The sequence below is a fragment of the Musca autumnalis genome, unplaced genomic scaffold, assembly GCF_047663935.1.
Source record: "Musca autumnalis isolate F117 unplaced genomic scaffold, ASM4766393v1 scaffold_5, whole genome shotgun sequence".
NCBI classification, from domain to species: domain Eukaryota; kingdom Metazoa; phylum Arthropoda; class Insecta; order Diptera; family Muscidae; genus Musca; species Musca autumnalis.
In genome coordinates this window covers 15884865-15900216 of record NW_027412088.1, presented here as the reverse complement: position 1 = coordinate 15900216, position 15352 = coordinate 15884865, and the positions used below count along the sequence as shown (strand labels likewise).

At 35.1% G+C, this 15352-nt stretch overlaps 2 protein-coding genes across 4 annotated transcripts in view; one reads left to right on the top strand and one right to left on the bottom strand.

The window, feature by feature from the left end:
* Positions 1–11056, bottom strand: part of MED23 (mediator complex subunit 23) — a 238667-nt gene extending 227611 nt beyond the window's left edge. Inside the window, exon 1 of the mRNA XM_073991869.1 lies at positions 11052–11056. The gene's annotated coding sequence lies outside the window, so the exon portion shown is untranslated. The remainder of the gene's footprint in view (positions 1–11051) is intronic.
* The window catches only part of LOC141406444 (cyclic GMP-AMP synthase-like receptor), a 56832-nt gene continuing 43957 nt past the window's right edge, over positions 2478–15352 (top strand). The window contains exon 1 of one of the 3 annotated variants that reach the window (XM_073991906.1): positions 2478–2615. The gene's annotated coding sequence lies outside the window, so the exon portion shown is untranslated. Of the gene's footprint in view, positions 2616–3135; positions 3311–9334; positions 9499–15352 lie in introns of those variants that run through there. The other 2 variants (XM_073991904.1, XM_073991905.1) reach the window with 2 other exon arrangements.

Below are 15352 nucleotides of genomic sequence, written 5' to 3'. Positions count from 1 at the left end.
CCGTTATAAAATGAAAAACCGAAGTGACCCAAAGAAACCAAAGGTATTTTCGTCTTCTATGGACTCCCACAAAACCGAATTTATGCATTAGCACCCCTGCAAATTTTCACTGTAGCACAGTGTAATTAAATTAATATTAATAGTTGAATTTTCACTATTTCATTAATTAAATGTTTTTATTAAATCTTTTTATGTTTGTTTTGTTGTTAACATTTGCTTGAGAAAATAAAAATGAAAGAAAATGGAAGAAAAAATCTTGCTACGAAAAACAAGAAGAGGCAACATAACAAACACAGAAAACCATGTACATGGGTTTCTCTACTTCATACCCCTCGCCTATAAACTTGACGTCGCCATGTTGAAATCATGCTAGTCTGACCATCGACTATGGTCTGTTGAGCGTCGCGTTACAACAACCACATGAAAACTTCAAGAACAAACTTGGCATCACTTACAAATTTTTCATGTGGTTGTTTTTAACGCGTGACACAACGGACCGTATGTATTTGGTCTTATATGGTGCATTGAGTGCCGCGTTACAACAACCACATGAAAACTTCAAGAATTTCGTGATTTTATAGTGCGGTTACACTACAGTTTTTTGCCGGGTTAACCCACTTTATGAGGATTTATTGCTTAATCTGGTCAAATCTGACCAGATTTGCCATACAAAAATTAAATCCTCTCATGACTGGGTTTATTTTAAATCCGGCACAAATCCACCAAAAATACAGTGTTGTATTCGGTATTTGTGCAAAAAAATCCAACTCTACTCAAAAAGTACCAAAAGTTGCAACTGTTTTTGCAACAGAGTTTGTCGTGTTTTACACGTTTACGATTGGTCGCATGAGATTTTATGGAGTTAATAAATCTAAAGTTATTTGGAAATCATCAAATTATTATTTTTTTTTATTAGACACTTTTTTAACAGAAAGTAAGATTGATACCATGATACAAAAATGTATCCCTGTGTGTAAAATATACCAATATGAACAAAGAGGGGGCGATATCACATATGAGAAATTGTAAAAGTGTAACACACGACTTTATTAGTTATTTTGTATGTATACGTAAACAAACATCAGCTGACAGTTTATACCCTCGAAAAGCTAAGTGTAACCAGCAAAGATTAACCCACTGGATCTATTAAACCCAGTGGGTTAACCTTCAATAGTGTAACCGGGGTATTACTCTACTATGGAACTCGATCCAGAAACACATAATTTCATGAATTTTTTTCAAATGAAATCGCTTTAGGACAAAACCTATAACTCTCAAACATGATGAAATAATAAGGTGGCGTAAAACGTCCAGCTGATTGGTTTCAATCTGTCAAATGTTTTGTTATTGTGAATAAATTGTATGAAAACGTAAACAAACATTTTGACATATTCCGCCAAAAATGAGTTGTTGTTGTGCTACTTACGTGACTTGTTAAATAGATCTTGCTCTCAAATCGAAATACATGTATTTTGTTTTTGTATTTTTGAACGCACACGCAGAGTTATAGGTTTTGCCCTAAAGCGATTTCATAGAAAAAAATTCATGAAATTATGCGTTTCTTTCTAGATCGAGTTCCATAGTAGAGTAAAATCACGAAATTGTTGTAGTGAGGAATTCGATCTAAAAACGCCTAATTTAATGAAATCTTTTGATAAAATTCACTCTAGTGGACCGGGACTAATATCTCATTTAGACTAGTCATAAATCCTCGACTGGATTTAATAAATCCAGTACAAATCTCATTGCATTTAGATATACATTTTGGAGGATTTAAATGGCAGTCAGCTGATTTTTGTTCATAGCACAATTATCAAGGTAGATGCATCAGCCCATCTGATTGAATTTGAAACGTCAAAAGAATTTTTTGTAAATTGAATTCGTCTCAAAAAACATATTGTTTAATATTGAAAATGTTAGTACATTATGCTATTAATGCTAACTAAAGAGCAAATAAAGAATTATTTTATTGCAGTTTGCTCATCTAAAATTTATAAACGAATTATTTTATCGTTTAGACATCTTAAATATTAGTCTTGTTTGATTAAAATAAACTTTGTACATCAAAAAAAATTAATTTTTCCGCCTTGTTTAAATTTTTTTACATTTTAAATTATTTTTAGTGTAGCAATTCACCGATGCATCTACCTTCTTGTGTCAGCTCGTAACTTTTTGTATTTTCTAGCAACATGTTGCAAAAACAGAGTTGTATACGAGGATTTATGCCAGATTTAAAACAAATCCACTCAATACGAGGATTTATTTTCGTATGGGAAATCTGGTAGATTTTGGCTGGATTTAGCAAATAAAACTTGATAATGTGCTAAATCCGGCTAATAAAGTCATATCTAAATGGGCTATAAATTCGGCTTTTCTGAGATTTTTTGGTACAACAAAACATTGACATCACTGATCGAACCAACAAAGCTATTTATCATGATGATGTGAACCCCCCATACGCTTTGTTTAATTGATGTGGCATCATCATCGATCAGCATCTTAACAATTCCGTTGCAGTTTCGAGAAAAGGTTGAACGCTTTAAATTGTGAAGAAATTGTGGTGAAAAAAGTGGCCCACAGTGATATTGATAAATTTTAATAAGCTACAAGTGCAGGTATGTACTTTTTGTTCAATTTATTCTTATTTTATTGAGTTTGTATTGCGAAATCTTTTGAGACTTCCACGAAGATCAGCGCATCAGAAAAGACGCCGTCCTGTTTCCAAGGAAAATCGATCAAGAGCACACTTTCTACAATTGAAAGCCGGTTACTTTGAAGACAAGCCCTTTGTTTATGCAGTATTTTATCCGATTTGTTATTGAGGAATATTTTGAGTCTCGAAAATTTCACGTCAATACATCAGAAGATGCCCGCAAATACATATCAGCGAACTGTGTTGTTGCCAAACAGAACCGACCATATTTTCATATTTCTAAAATCGATTCTTCCAAAGATACAGAGTGCTCTGATTGGATTCCTTAGTCCCGGGCCACACTACAGTAATTTCACTGAAATTTTGACACGAAATTATGCGGTTTGTATTGGTTGGAAATAAAGTTGGAATTTTCAACATATCATGTTAGAACTTGCATACATACATGGGAGATTGCATTGGTAATTATCAGCCACCAAATTGAGTGCAATGTATTTAATGCCCCAATCTGGCAACAACAATAACCTGTAGATTGCAAACATTTCATTTCGCTTTAGTTGCAAATAACTTGAGCTTGTTATTAAAAGTGACAAAACACAGCTAAGAACAACAGGAATTTTATAAAATTATAGCAAAGTATTTTGAAGTACTCTCAAGGTATGCAAAAATTTCTATAAATGTCTCAAATTATTGTACAATATTATGAAAATGTAATTTGTTGTTGTGCGGGATTTATGCAGTGCGTTTGTCTGTGGATGGGAAAAGTAATGAAGTAAGCAGAATTGTATATGCGATGCATTTGTGCGAATGTGTGTTTATTCAAAGATCACCATCAGTTAATGTTGCTTTGGGTGTGAAAACAAAGTATGGAAAACTTTTCATAGGTTATCAGTAAGTGTCGGGTTGATTCAGGACAGACATCAATATAATGTCTGTTCCAGAACCTGCATGAATAGGAAAAATTAGTAGAATCTTGCAGTACTGGAAGAGACCAATAATATACCTATATGTTTTGGTCTTTGTTTAGGATGTATTCAAATGAATTACACATTTCGTATACTTAATATGTAATACAACGAATTCTAAAATATGCATTTGGCGACTTACGGGAATTCCCCCCTTTCATATACAAATACAAAGAGATAATTTATTGGAATTGAAAATCCACTAGCTGCAAATGGTTGCCATACGCACCCTACGTTGAAGTGATTGCCATATTATCAGAATTTAAGACTACTATCAATATGTTTTCGACCAAAACTTCTCCAAATACATACAATTTTCTAGGCGACATCAAAGACATAAATACAACTAAGACTAGACAAAATGCATGCAACAAAAAAATGTTTACGAAACTTTGTATAGAAACATTACCCTTAACAGGTTGCAGTTAATTCAAAATCGCATCCAAGGAGGAACATTTCATGTAATGGTATCAGAAACGAAATTTATGAATTCAAGGATATATTCAAGAATAATTCTATGTCAATTGGATCGGTAAATTCGGTTAAATACGTAAAAATGTATAAAAGAGAAAAATGTTATATCACCATATCGTAATATAACATTATGTTAAATTCAAAAGCCATTCACTGAAGAATGATATCAAAAAAAAAATGTCTTATCTTGTTGTATTTATGTCTTTGGCGACATACCATGGTAGAATAAGAAAAGGTAGCAGCAATACACAGCTGACTGAACTGGGTTGTAACGTTAGTGTCAAATTTCATATGACATTTTATACATTTATTTCTATTTCGATGTACATTAGGGACATATATTTTTTGAGAAAAAAATATATCATTCGGAAAAACCATTTCCCAGAAAGACTTCTTCATATCAATGATATGTAACCTCCTCCAAGTTCGAACGATAAGCCGCGCAGTAAATCCCCGCTTGTATAGGCGATACAACGTTTGTTAATATGTGAGGTATTTTGTTAAAATTTAAAAAAATAAAGCCCAAATAAACATGTGCTTCTTTGATTTCTAAAACAAAACATTGAAACAGCTTCTCCTTTTTCTATGAATTTCCAGCGACCCCAAACTTTTCTGCAAGAATTCTACTCTCTGCGAGAAATTATGCATTTAGTGGAATGATGTGGAAACATAAAAATTGAAAATGTAACGAATTTTCATTAATGTTTTCCAAAATATTCAACCAAATGTGAAAAATTATTAGTTTTTTAAATTCCAATAATTTATAGACATTTCCTTGTTTTGTTTACAAATACAATTGGCAGTAACGTTACAAACAAAAACAAATTCCTTTGTGGTTGTTGTTCGAGTTGTATTTGTTGTAGTATTAACTTTACCTTGTATTTGTTCTACCATGGCGACATACACTTCCAGATATGGATCAGAAAATTGGAAAAAGTCTTCGAAAAAAAAAATCACAATAATTAAATAACACTCAATTTAAAAGTATATACATTTTCATCCTATCGAAAAAGTGCCTCATCGATATAATGCTTTTGGACAGAAATCCAATTTGTATACCATATAGCCTCGTCCGTCTGTCTGGCTGGTGCGGGCTAACTCTCGCACAGATGAACCAATTTGGGCCAAACATTGCATTTCGATTCAGGGCAATAATGAATATTTCCCTCGGAAGTTTTTTGCGCAAGTAACATAATTTAAAAAGGTGAAATTCTTTAAAAATCATTATTTTAATATGTGGAAAACTACTGGAATCTCCTATGCAATATTCTTGCCTAATCGACAAAAATATTCCCTTTTTGGACATAATTCGGAAATACAAAATTTGTGAAATCGGAGAAAGGGAACAAATTCCGCACGGAATTTTAATTCATGAATTCCCTGATTATGTTCTTCCTTAAAGTTACATGAATAGGCTTATATTTCCTTTACCGACTCACCGCAGAAATTGATGAAAATATTGTTACTACAGTAGTGGAATTCTGTAACTCATTTTTCGAGTTACCGACAAAAATCGGTAAAATTAAAACGCTTATAATTTCGGTAATAAACGAAAATTTTCGGTAAGTGAACAACCATATCTCAATTTTCTTTGAGAGCTGTAGATAAAGTAAAGTTAAGCCATTTTGGTTTAGACCCCCCATGTAACGGTACTTGTTTGTTTGAAGGTTTTTGTCACGTTTTCTTTCTAGAGACAGGAAACGTTTGCACCAGACACTATTTTGGTATAAGTCAGGTTAGGTTGTAGGATGTGCAGCATATTCCGAGACGAGCGATCCATCCCGAAACTTTCTTCTATGGACAAGTAAAAATTTCGGCTAAAATTGTAAATATTCTAAATCGTTCTCCTATGAACAGTTGCTAATCTCGGGTACGAGATTTTTTTTTTTAATTGTAAATTTAGTTCAAAATAGCCTTCCTTCGGCCTCGATTTTAAGGGTTTCTCCCATAGATAGATGCACATATCGGGAACGGGGAAAAATATATTTTAAATTGTAATTTTTTTCTGGCCATATCTCAATTTTTTTCGAAAGCCATTTTGGTTTAGGCCCCATGTAACGATACCTGTTTGTTTGGAGGTTTTGGTCACGTTTTCTTTCTATAGACAGGAAACGTACACTATTTTGGTGTAGGTCATGTTAGGTTGTAGGATGTGCAGCTTATTCGGAGACCAGCGATCCATTTTGATTAAACAGAAAGGTAGAACAGTTTAGATTAGTTTAACTTAAAGTATAGGATGACCGTCACATAGCCTCTTCAGGCTTCTGCAATAACTTCGATCTATTGAAGAGAAGTACGTCATTTGATTCTCAGTCAAGCGCATCGACAGAGAAGTTGATCAGCATTTATGCTAACGAGGGTATATACACTTTCATACGGGCAAAATGTGCCTCATCGAAATAATGGTTTTAGACCCCAAGTATGTTTGGACGAAATGTGTTTCAGACAATTTGGAGTCGATTTAACAACGTCCATCCGTCTGTCTGGCTGGTGCGCACGATAAATCTCGAACGGATGAACCGATTTGGCCCAAAATTTGGCTTTCGCAATATTTTGTCCAAACTTAGTTTAAGTTCGAAGATGGGTTATATCGGTCCACTCCTTCCGGTACCATTCCACAAAAGTTCGAAAATGTTCGGAACATTTGTTTCCACGATAACTCTTGAAGGGAGTAACCGACTTGGTCCACTCTTTACACATCGTGAAATTTCTACCAAACTTAGATGAGGTTCCAATATGGAATCAATCGGTCACGCCTTCGGGTACCTCTCACACAAAATTTCGGAAAAGTTCAGTTTAGGACCTGCTCTCGAATCGTTTTGATTTTCGTTGCAACAACTTGTATTCACGGCCCCCCATACGACGGTACAAGTTTCATCAGGGGCAAAACCATTCTTCCTGAGAAAATAGCCTGAAAGGTTCAAAAAAACTCCTATGACACCGTGTGTAGTGGTTGGAGCGCAAGTTAGCCTTCATAATATTTTGTCTAAACTTAGTTTAAGTTCGCAGATAAGCCATATCGGTTTACTCCTTCAGGTACCTCCTCCACAAAAGTTAAAAAATGTTCGGAAAAATTGTGCTCACGATAACTCTTGTAGGGAAGGACCGATTTGGTCCATACTTTAGGCATCCTAATATATTTACCAGATATAGATCAGGTTTGAATATGGACTATATTTGCCAATTTTTCAGTGGCAAGTCCATACTTCTTGGGAAAACAGCCCGAAAGTTTCAAAAACCCCTATGGCACCATATGTAGTAGCTGGAGAGCACAATAACTCTCGAACTGATAAACCGATTTGGTCCAAAATTTGGCCTTCGTCATATTTTGTCCAAGCTTAGTTTAACTTCTAAAATGGCCCATATCGGTCCTCTCCTTAGGATACCTCCCCCACAAAAGTTCAACATTTGGTCCAAGTCCAGTTTAGTGTGTGTTCGGAGATCCTTGGGAAATTTATACCGATGATGTTCTTTGTGGTCCTGTTTACAGCCATGTTACATTTTCCGTGGACAAGTCCATCGTCATATCGAAAAGATATGACTCTCAAAATAAGATCCACTTCCGTAATGTACTATGCCGGTTCATTCCCTCGTCCACAAAACTTTTGAATTTTAATCCTAATCCACATTTTTGTCAGCAAGTTCAAATGTCCAATAAGTACCACAAAATTCTAGAAAATACCATAAATACATTCGATCTGTTGATTTAGCCATGTCCGTCCGTCTGTCTGTCTGGCTGGCTGGTGCGCACGATAACTCTCGAACGGATCTACCGATTCGGTCCAAAATTTGGATTTAGTAATATTTTGTCCAAACATAGTTTAAGTTTGAAAATAAGCCATATCGGTCCACTCCTTCAGGTACCTACCCCACAAAAGTTAAAAAGTATTCGGAAAAATTGTGCGCACGATAACTCTTGATGGGAGTGACCGATTCGGTCCATACTTTACACATTCTCATAATATCTACCAGATATAGATGAGGTTCGAATATGGACTATATTTGTCCACTCCATCCCGTACCTCCCACACAAAATTTGGGATAAGTTCACTTTAAGACCTGCTATTGAATCACTTTGATTTTTGTTGAAGCCACTTACATTCGGTGCCTCAATTACGATGGTAAAAGTTGTTTCAGGGGCAAGTCCATACTTCTGGAGAAAACAATCCAGAAGGTTGTAAAAACCCCCTATGGGACCCCCATGGTCTATGTCGGTCCATTCCTTTAAGTACCTTTTCCGCAAAATTTTTGAACTTTAATCCTAATCAGCATTTTTGTCGGTTCATACTACCAAAATTTTGAAACCCCCTAAATACATAAGTTTTTTTGTGAAAAAAGTGTTTTAATTTGCACAGGCTGAGGGTATATCTCTGTCGACTAGATATTTATACCCTATACCACAATGTGGAAAAGGGTATAATAAGTTTGTTTTCCCAAAAATTCATGTAACGCCGCGAAATATTCGTCGTAGACCCCTCATGTGGTATACCAAACTTCATATCTCGACGAGATAAAGCGATTTAGCGATGTGTGTCCGTCCGTCCGTCCGTCTGTCCGTCCATTAAAAATTGTAATCAAGCTAGAGGCCGCAATTATGGACCGATTGTCACGAAATTTAGTATGGAGGTCGGGTTTGGACCAGAATAGAACTGATTAGTTTTTGGCGATGATCGTGAAATGTTAAAGGGATGAAATGGACCAAAAACAAAATTTTTGCTCGATTTTGTAGCCGCTCTGTAGGTCGCAATAATAGTCCGATCGGCGCGAAATTTTAAACGTAGTTTTGGTTTGAGATGAAGAAGTAGCGTGCAAGTCAACGGTATGATCGGATAATATTTAGCGGGTTAAATTGATCAAAACTTTTGTGTGAAAATTGGTAAAATTTCTAATGCACATCTTATAACTTTATCCCAAGAAGACGCGTTTAGTGGTATAGGGTATCACATGGTCGGCCCCGTCCGACTATAGTCTGTTCTTACTTGTTTTTTTTTTTTTTTTTTTTGATTATTGAGTATTTCAAAAACAAATATTTTATGAAAAGATCAAAGTAAGAATTTGAACAACTCCATATTTCTAAAGATTCTTCCAAAGACACAGTTTGCTCTGATTGGATTCCTTACTGTTTCTATACTACGCCATAGCGGCATTGGTTGGAATAAAGTGGGAATTTTCAACATATGTTAGAACTTGCATACATACATGGGACATTGCGTTGGTAATTATCAGCCACAAAATTTAATGCAGTGTATTTAATGCCTCAATCTGGCAACAACAATAACCTGTAGTTTGCAAACCTTTGGCTTCAGTTGCAAATAACTTGAGCTTGTTATTAAAAGTGACAAAACACAGCTAAGAACTACAGGAATTTTATAAAATTATAGCAAAGTATTTTGAAGCACTCTCAAGGTATGCAAAAATTTCTATAAATGTCTCAAATTATTGTACAATATTATGAAAACGTAATTTGTTGTTGTACTGCGGCATTTATGCAGTGCGTTTGTTCGTGTGTATGGAAAAAAGTTTGTGCTATATGTAATGAAGTAAGCAGAATATTGTATATGCGATGCATTTGTGCGAATGTGTGTTTGTTCAAAGATCACCAGTCAGTTAATGTTGCTTTTGGGTGTGAAAACAAAGTATGGAAAACATTTCATAGGTTATCAGTAAGTGTCGGGTTGATTCAGGACAGACATCAATATGTCTATTCCAGAACCTGCATGAATAGGAACAATTAGTAGAATCTTGCAGTACTGGAAGAGACCAATAATATACATATATGCTTTAGGTATTTGTTTAGGATATATTCAAATGAATTCCACATTTCGTATACTTACTATTGAATTTAATACAATGAATTCTAAAATATGCATTTGATGACTTACGGGAAATCCCCCCTTTCATATACAAATACAAAGAGATAATTTATTGGAATTGAAAATCCACTATCTGCAAATGGTTGCCATATTTTCAGAATTTAAGCCTACTATTTTCGACCAAAACTTCTCCAAATACATACAATTTTCTCGGCGACATACACTTCCAGATATGGATCGGACACTTGGAAAAAGTCGTCGACAAAAAAAATCACAATAATTAAATAACACTCAATTTAAAAGTATATACATTTTCATCCTTTCGAAAAATGTGCCTCATCGATATAATGCTTTTGGACAGAAATCCAATTTGTATACCATATAGCCTCGTCCGTCTGTCTGGCTGGTGCGGGCTAACTCTCGCACAGATGAACCATTTTGGCCCAAACATTGCACTTCGTAATATTTTGTTCAAACGTCGATCATGTACGAAGATGGGCCATATCGATCTTACCCTTCGGATACCTCCTCACAAATGCTCAGCCATGTAAAATAAAACTTTTCTACAAGCGGTGTCTGTTCTGAGGCACTCCGGACATTACGATAAAAACTAGGTCACATATCATTGAGCTAATATGAATTTGGGTTCACTGATTTATATGAAAGGAGTCTCCTTGTCCTTTCTGAGATGTTTGTGGGAACAATTGTAATATTTTTTTAGAGGAAAAATCAGGTTCGATCCACTTCTAAAAATTTTTCGGATCGTTTTGAAATTTTTACAGCAGGCAGCCACCAAAGAAAACTGCCATTATGGAGGTGGATCTCCAGCCACTACATATGGTGCCATAGGGGGTTTTTACACCTTTCGAAATGTTTGCTCAAGAAGTATTAACTTGCCCCTGAAAAAATGTTTACGGATGTAAATGAGGCAGCGAATGCAAGTTGCTTCAACAAAAATCGAAGCGATTCTGAAGAAGGTCTTAAAGTGAACTTTTGCGAAATTTTGTGTGGGAGGTACCGGATGGAGTGAACAAATATACAGTACTAGCAAGTGCCCGCTACTTCGTATGCGGAAAGGAAACGAAATATATATAAACAATATTTAATACGGGAATGGTGAATACTGGAGATTCTATTGTACTAAGACCTATTTTAATTACCAATATTTTTTCGATTGTAGTCAGAATTTAAAAAAAAAATATCTGCCTTATCGCATCCCTACCATATTTTTTATTGCGAATTTCCAAAACTACGTATCATATTGCAAATTTCAGATTTGACTCCTGGTTTTATCCCTTCACTAACACAGCATTCCCTTCCAGTACGAATTTCCAAACACTTAACTTTATCTCACCCCTTCACAACAACAATCACGCACATTCACAATTCAAGGTTCTAGCTTTAGCGGTTTCGGCCAGAACCCGAAAAGGTCCGTTAAATTTTCGGCATTTAAAATGGCCATAAAAATCCACGTTTTCGGATATCCCCATATAATGGTACCTCTCGACTAAGTGTATTTTAAAAGAAGAACAAATGTATATTGTCCAATTTTCTTTAAATTTGGACCTCGAATACTCAGAGGATATAAAAGTTTTATTAAAAAATTCTCCACTTCAATCCACGTTTATTAGAAGAGATATTTTGAAGATTTAGAGTATTTTGAAAATCTTCTGCACATTTTCCAACCGAAATTCGGAATTTGTGGCATGAAAGGTTAGAAAACTTCTTTACAAAAAATTGTACTTATTGTGCACTGGTATGTCAACCGTATATAACGGAAATTTTTTGAAGGCATTTTAATTTAGGATTTTTTAATATCAGGGGGTAAATACTTTCTAGTTAACAAAATTGTCGCATTGGACCACGTTTTCAAATTTACATACCAAGCAAAACAAAAAACATTTTTTGAAAAGATACTTCACGTTTGACTACTTAATTTCAGTACATTATTTATAAACTCCTTGGCTTTAACATCAAATCAATGGAACAATATTCAGTACAATTTTTCAAACTCAGAACTTTGTCTCAAATTTTAGAGCGATCTTCATAACAAATATTTTTCCATTTCGTATTTTTTGTACAAATAGCGTATTTCCAAATTATATAATCCCAGTTTTGTTCCTACACCCAACACCAAATTTAGTACCTTAAATATTTAAAATGGTTTTGATACCAACATGTTATCCAACTTATCGTACACATAGGTAAACGTTTTAAAAATTACTTCCTTATATTCAACATATATCCTAACTCCAATTCACTTTTCCAGTTTTACCAGTTCCCCTGAAACCCATTTGGGGACTATTTAGTAGTTTTTGTATAAATAAGTACGAATTTTCAAAACCTCCTCCCTACCTCCACTCTAATACCGAATTTCAAAATTCCACTTCTAACCTTTACAAAATCACAAATTGTACAAAATTCTATACCATATAGCAAATACCAAAAGGTACCAAATTTTGTACCATTTAGCACTTTTCGTACACGATATCCAATGTAGTTCCATTTAGCACTTTTCCATAAGTACGAATTTCCAAAACTACCTCAATCGTACACTCCAACAATAATCTGTTCATGCAAATACAAATTATAGCGAATTTCGTACCATTTAGTACTGCTTCGTGCACATTAGTACGATTTTCCAAAGCTACCTCCATATCTCAATTCTATATTCCAACAGTAATCTTAATTCCAAATTTCAGGATTCCAACTCTTCAAATCCAAATCATACTAAACTCAGTACCATTTAGGACTTTTCGACCTTTGGTACATCTTTCTTACTCTTCATCAGTGACCCCCATTCCAAATTTCAGGATTCCGGCCCTATTCGTTAACCCATATCCAAATTGTACTATATTTAGTACCATTTAGTATTTTTCGTATACTTTTAATTCGAATTTCCAAAAACCTTTCTTTTTTACTCTCCATCAGTGACCCTCATTACAAATTTCAGGATTCCAGCTCCATCCGTTCACCCAAATCCAAATTGTACTAAATTTAGTACCATTTAGTACTTTTCGTATTTACAAAAACCTTTCATTGCTACTCTTCATCAGTGACCCTCATTCCAAATGTCTGTATTCCAGCTCAATCCGTTCACCCAAAATCAAAATTGTACTAAATTTAGTACCATTTAGTACTTTTCGTACCCTTGTAATTCGAATTTCCAAAAACCTTTCTTTTTTACTCTCCATCAGTGACCTTCATTCCAAATTTCAGGATTCCAGCTCTATTCGTTCACCCAAATCCGAAGTGTACTAAATTTAGTACCATTTATTACTTTTCGTATATTATAGTTCGAATTTCAAAAACCTTTCGTTTTTACTTTTCATCAGTGATCCTCATTCCAAATTTCAGGATTCCAGCTCTATCCGTTCACCCAAATCCGAAGTGTACTAAATTTAGTACCATTTAGTACTTTTCGTGCACTTATGGTTCGAATTTCTAAAAACCTTTCTTTGCTACTCTCCATCAGTGACCCTCATTACAAATTTCAGGACTCCAGCTCAATCCTTTCACCAAAATCCAAATTGTACTAAATTTAGTACCATTTAGAACATTCCGTGCACTTATAGTTCAAGTTTCCAAAAACCTTTCTTTGTTACTCTCCACCAGTGACCCTAATTTCAAATTTCAGGATTCTAGTGCCATCCGTTCACCCAAATCCAAATTGTACTCAATTTAGTACCATTTAGTACTTTTCGTACCCTTATAGTTCGAATTTACAAAAACCTTTCATTGTTACTCTTCATCAGTGTCCCTCATTCCAAATGCCTGTATTCCAGCTCAATCCGTTCACCCAAATCAAAATTGTACTAAATTTAGTACCATTTAGTACTTTGCGTACCCTTACAGGTCGAATTTCCAAAAACCTTTCATTGTTACTCTTCATCAGTGACCCTCATTCCAGTATTCCAGCTCTATCCGTTCACCCAAAACCGAATTGTACTAAATTTAGTACCATTTAGTACTTTTCGTGCACTTATGGTTCGAATTTCTAAAAACCTTTCTTTGCTACTCTCCATCAGTGACCCTCATTACAAATTTCAGGATTCCAGCTCAATCCGTTCACCCAAATCCAAATTGTACTAAATTTAGTACCATTTAGTACTTTTTGTACCCTTGTAATTCGAATTTCTAAAAACCTTTCTTTTTTACTCTCTATCAGTGACCTTCATTCCAAATTTCAGGATTCCAGCTCTATTCGTTCACCCAAACCCAAATTGTACTAAATTTAGTACCATTTAGTACTTTTCGTGCACTTATGTTTCGAATTTCTAAAAACCTTTCTTTGCTACTCTCCATCAGTGACCCTCATTACAAATTTCAGGATTCCAGCTCAATCCGTTCACCCAAATCCAAATTGTACTAAATTTAGTACCATTTAGTACTTTTTGTACCCTTGTAATTCGAATTTCTAAAAACCTTTCTTTTTTACTCTCTATCAGTGACCTTCATTCCAAATTTCAGGATTCCAGCTCTATTCGTTCACCCAAACCCAAATTGTACTAAATTTAGTACCATTTAGTACTTTTCGTACTCTTGTAATTCGAATTTCCAAAAACCTTTCATTTTTACTCTTCATCAGAGATCCTCATTCCAAATTTCAGGATTCCAGCTCTATCCGTTCATCCAAATCCGAATTGTACTAAATTTAGTACCATTTAGTACTTTTCGTGCACTTATGGTTCGAATTTCCATAAACCTTTCTTTGTTACTCTCCACCAGTGACCCTAATTTCAAATGTCATTATTCCAGCTCAATCCGTTCACCCAAATCAAAATTGTACTAAATTTAGTACCATTTAGTACTTTTCGTACCCTTGTAGTTCGAATTTCCAAAAACCCTTTGGTACATCTTTCTAGCTCTCCATCAGTTACCCTCATTCCAAATTTCAGAATTCTAGCTCTTACCGTTTGCCTAATACAAAGGGTACCATATTTAGTACCTTTTAGTACTTTTCGTACACTTCTAGGTCGAATTTCCAAAAACCCAGCCTTATCTCACCCCTACACACCAACAGCAACCTACACCCAAAATTTCAACTTTCTAGCTTCAGCGGTTTCGTCTGGGCGCTGATGAATCAGTCAGTCAATCAGTCAGTCAGTCAGTCAGTCACTCACCTCACTACTCTTTTATATATATAGATGGACCGATTCGGCCACTCCCTTCAAGAGTTGTCGCATGAACAAATTTTCCGAACATTTTTTAACTTTTGTGGTGGAGGTACCTGCAGAAGTGAGCCGATATGGCTTATCTTCAAACTTAAACTATGTTTGGACAATATATTACTAAGGCCAAATTTTGGACCGAATCGGCAGATCCGATCGAGAGTTATCTTGCGCTCCAACCACCTCACACGATGTCATAGGGGGTTTTTTTTTGCAACTTTCAGGCTTTTTCTCAGGAAGTATGGATTTGCCCCTAATGAAACTTGTATCGTCGTA